The sequence below is a fragment of the Nelumbo nucifera genome, chromosome 3, assembly GCF_055504915.1.
Source record: "Nelumbo nucifera cultivar China Antique chromosome 3, China Antique-T2T, whole genome shotgun sequence".
In the NCBI taxonomy this organism is placed as follows: domain Eukaryota; kingdom Viridiplantae; phylum Streptophyta; class Magnoliopsida; order Proteales; family Nelumbonaceae; genus Nelumbo; species Nelumbo nucifera.
The window spans coordinates 86581881-86587020 of NC_142651.1; the positions used below are offsets into that span (position 1 = coordinate 86581881).

General features: G+C 34.6%; 1 non-coding gene across 1 annotated transcript; it reads left to right on the forward strand.

Moving 5' to 3' along the window:
• Positions 1-3622: 3622 nt before the first annotated feature.
• On the forward strand, positions 3623-3925 carry LOC148801570 (signal recognition particle RNA). Its single transcript, XR_016084834.1, has one exon.
• The last annotated feature ends 1215 nt before the right edge of the window (positions 3926-5140 follow it).

Here is a 5140-nt window from a genome sequence, read left to right on the forward strand (position 1 = left end):
AAGGGGCTGGTTTGGAAGTGAAGGGGAGTATTATCCATATCCTTCTTAGTTGTCGGAGAGCATATATTCTCAGTTTGAAATCAAATCCAAAGCCAGTTCGGATTCAAATCCAAAATAAAGAAGGGATATATTCTCTCTCGACTTACTAAATTTTTCTGCCTTGTCCAGATTGAATGGTATGGAGTCTCCATTAAATCCAAATTTGTTTTTGAAATACAAATCCGGGAGGCCCATCACTCCTAGTTATGCATTTTGATGGATGGCGACTCCATCTGTTTGACATAATGTGAACAACAAGGGGGATTTTCCCGACGTTTACAGGAGGGGTAGGTTGGATATGGCTTTAAATCTTTGGCAGTTTTTTCTTTACACAAAGTGGCTGTCCTCACACTTAAACCCACATTAAGACGCTTGCCATCCCGAGATTTTTCCATTACTTCAAGTAATATCCCCTATTTTCTAATAACTATGGGTAGCTTTATGTTAATTTTTATCTACCAACTAGTTAAATAGTTAAAGGAACACATTATGAAGCTTTTGTATATATACAAGCTATAATTCCAATTTTATTAAAATGGTAAGAAAATAGTGGATTTTTTTTCAAACATTGCTTTCTTACTTTCGCATTTGGTGGCACTTTATTTATGCTTTGCATAAAAATTCATATGCATCTACCCATCCAGGTCTTTTTAGATAGTAATGTTATGATCATTTTGGATAAATAAGGACTCAATATTAGCAACATCTTATTTGAAAAATGCCAGATTGATTGCTATAGACCTAATAATCTTTTATGTAGAAAAAAATGTCGCTTTTAAAATTTTAATTTTGTTAAGATGCCTTCAACTAATAAAATATAATAAGTTTTTTTATGCACATAATATTACCTTTTCCTAGTATTTTGAATTGTGATTGGGTGAAAAGATAACCATTTTCTTTGTTTTCACCATCTAAGCCAATGTTTTTAGTTAATTTCTCTCATGGTAGAAAGATAACCATTTCCTTGTGTAACTATTTTTCTTTAACTAATGAACTATTATAATATTTTAGATGAGCACTTAAATAGAATAGAGCTCTTTTATTTGTAAGTTGTTTCAAGTGTTTTAACTTTATAATTAGGGCGGGTATTTGGCACCATGGTGCTTATCTGCCGCTACATTTGTAAGCCACACTAGCATTTTAACATAAAGGGACCAAAGTTGTGATTTTTTGTGTATATTTAAGTTGAAAGATTAATTTAGGTATCTACTAAACTTTACTACAAGGTTCCTATATGATGTGTCACATTGGAAAATGAAAAAGCAACCCACTATTCCACTTGTACCAGTTTGGTTGTAGTAGCTGATGAGATGATTGGTGTGTCCTTTCAAATATGGAGGCACAGGATCAAACCTGCACAACTATACACTCTGTGTGGTAAGGTCAGCATACCTTACATGTAAGGGTGCAAGTTGGGCTAGGTAGAGGTCAAGCATAATCTAACCCTAGCTTCTAAACACTCAACCCAAAGTTTTTGAGTTGATATTGTTAAACAATGTATGCCCTTAGTTCCGATCAGATTGATGTACACAAACATTTATTAGTAAATGAATAAAGTACATTATTGTTATATGTTTAAATTGATGTATTTGTATGAATTACTCTTTAAACTGGACAGTTATGAGACTCATCTTATTTTAGAAAGTTTTAAGCCATTAGATAGACTTAAGGAGTTTACCTTGACAGGACTAACATTGGTGTACTACCGAATTGATGGAGCACTTGCCTTAGCTACTAGGGTTAGACCCCAAGAATAGGCATTGGGTGTTTAAAGAACCATTAAACTTAAACCAATTTCTAGTTATGCCTTGGACCTCTGAAATAGATGAGCAAAACTGAAAAATTGCACTTAACCCTACACTTGATTATGATACTACACTAGGTTTTCGAGTGAACTATCTTTGATGTGCCAACCAATGAAATCCATCAAGGATAAAATATTATGGCATGTTGGGGCAGTTTGAGAAATTACCTAAGTGGTTGATCATAGTGATAGGATTTGCCTCTTCATTAGTCTAAGTGAATACTAGGGTTTACACTCGGTCAGATGGAAACCTAAATTGTTGGCATTGGATTTCAATCGTATTTGAAACCTGTTTTGCAAAAGGAATTTATATGCTATATTACTATTTTATGAAAAAATGTTTGCAAAAGGTTTTAATCACAAAATCCATCGTGCCAGAGAGTGTGACACTGTATTTTGTAGTCAAGGAAGATGTCCTTCCCTATAATAGTGTTTTGATGATTATGGGCCGAGATGTTAAATGTAAGAGAACATTACAGGGATGATTACCTAATGTCTTCATCTTACATAAGTCCATTGTCCTTGGATTTTCATAGGGTGTCTGAATCCAAGGGCCATTTATGTGTAAATGTTTTACTCAAACTGAGCCCAAATTGATTGGGTCAAGGGTTCACTGCCCCTAAGCAATGAATTTGGCCTATCCTCTATTAGAGGTGGGGTTGAACCCTTATGGACTTGTGTAAAACCTTTGTGGATCCCATGTCATATAATATTTAGGCTCAAAGTGGCCATGCAACACCTTGAGATGTGAACCATTAAAGAAAATGGACTTACGACCCATTACTAATCTGTTTTGTTAAGTGATCACATGACAACTTAATAGTGACCCATTAGTAATATTTAGGCTCAAAGTGGCCTTTCGTCATGTGATTTGGGTTGAGATTTGGATATGGAGAACCAATTCTCTTAAGTGGATAATGCTCATCAATTAAAGATGGAGTCCTAATCCAAATTTGATTTGCATCATCTCCTAATTAGATTAGGAGAGTGCTCTATACAAGGGAGAAAGAGGGGAAGGGTGAATTCACCTAATTCTCTCCAATCTCTTGCTTTCTTTTCTTTTCTCTTGCCTTCCAGAAACCCTAATTTGACCTAGTTGTGGTAGGGACTGATTTCCATCAGTTCTTTACTATGATTTTATAAGAAAAAACATCAGAGGATATCAGGTTCATGTATCCACTTTGATCCAAGCAAGTTGGAGACCGGTTTTGTTGAAACGGTGTTGCTGAATCGACTTCACGTACACATTGTGCCATTTTCAGTTGGAGGCTGATTTTAGGATTGATATTAGGTGTAAACTATCACTCTTGGAAATGCATATTGTGGTCTCCATATCAAGTATAATCAATTTTAATTTGGGTTTCAAATCTTGTCCGATTCAGTGCAAGATCAATCCCAAAATTTCAAGTTTTAAAATTATTGAAAAATCTTTTCTGAATTGGCTTAGAAAAATTTTTAAAATTCGCCCAGCCACTAAACCTAGTTTGGCCATGTCTAATCTAATTTCTAAGCCCTCCAATAGTTTACTTCCTCTTGCTACATGTTCTCATTTCCTAGCCTCAAGAGTTTAGGTGAGCTCAATTTTAATATTATTTTATACTACGTTCTATGCATGTCTACAAGAAAGTATTAACTATATATGATATATTGTATTTAGATTTAATTAAAAAGATAGATTTCATTTACCAATAGTTAGGATATAAACAATCGACAATAAATTAATAAGAGGGATTGTTTAAGAAAAAGAAACAGAGGGAACATTGAAATATTACTATGATAGGGGTCAGTAGCGTGAGCTTTTCACCCAAGTGGGGGCATCAAGGTGGCCGAATGTGTGCTCAAATTTGAGGAGTAGGGCATGGTGGTGTCTTCTTGTTGGCTCACCCATTCCAAGTGGGGAGTTGAGCCAATGGACTTGAGTGAAGACTTGGTCCTCATAGTTCTTAGAGTGGAGGGCAATTCGTTAGGCTGGTTTCACAAAGCATTGAATACCTCTCACTCCTAATAGTGAAAGGATAGCATGCCAGTGATTTCCAGGCCCAACATGCCTCGAGGGATAATCTCTATTGATTGATCACTTTTATTAAATATTCTTTAAGTGATTTTTATCCATAAAAGGGTAAAATTTTAAAACCTCTCTTGAAGTTTGGTAATTGCAACCGCCTCCCTTGAACTTTTTAACACAATTGCAAGTAGACTCCCTCTATTGGAATCCCCTAATAAAAGGCATGAAAATGTCCAAAATACCTATACAATTACTACTAAGGTTGGTTTCTATAGAAAGAGAAAAAATAATACAAATTTTATAAACAAAAAAAAAGAAAGAGAATTTAAAGTTGCGGCTTTACCACTAAACGATTGATCTGAAGGGCAAGTGTGAAAAGTAAATCTATTTCAGTAAAGAGATTGGATGGGTTTGGGCAAGCCATTCATGTGAGTTGAAAATTTAGAAATTGATTGATCACTTTTATTAAATATTCTTTAAGTGATTTTTATCCATAAAAGAGTAAAATTTTAAAACCTCTCTTGAAGTTTGGTAATTGCAACCACCTCCCTTGAACTTTTTAACACAATTGTAAGTAGACCCCCTTTATTGGACTCCCCTAATAAAAGGCATGAAAATGTCCAAAATACCTATACAATTACTACTGAGGTTGATTTCTATAGAAAGAGAAAAAACAATACAAATTTTATAAACAAAAAAAAAGAAAGAGAATTTAAAGTTGCGACTTTACCACTAAACGATTGATCTGAAGGGCAAGTGTGAAAAGTAAATCTATTTCAGTAAAGAGATTGGATGGGTTTGGGCAAGCCATTCATGCGAATTGAAAACTTAGAAAATAAACATTTTGATCAAAAGTAACTACATGGGTAATTTGTACATTTTCATGCCTCTTTTTAGAGGATTCTAACAAAGGAGGTCTACTTGCAACTATGTTAGAAAGTTCAAGGCAGGTGATAACAATTACCAAACTTCAGGGGAGGTTTCAAAAATTTACCCTAAAAAAAAACACCCCAGAAAATTACTGATATGATAAAAGTAATTGAGCACCAGGAGTTGCTGATGTAAGAGACCTTTATAAAACAACACCAACTAGAAGTCCAAACTGTTTAAGATAGAGGGTCATCTACCTACAACAGAGAACAAATTCATAAAACCAGACTTGTGTCCAAATCAAAATCATAGACCAACCAACATTTGATTTTTAGAGGAGATAAATCACCAAAAGAAAACCCTAACTTGGCCAATCTAACACTCAAACATCTAGGATTTGGAGGCAAAAGAAAGGGTCAATG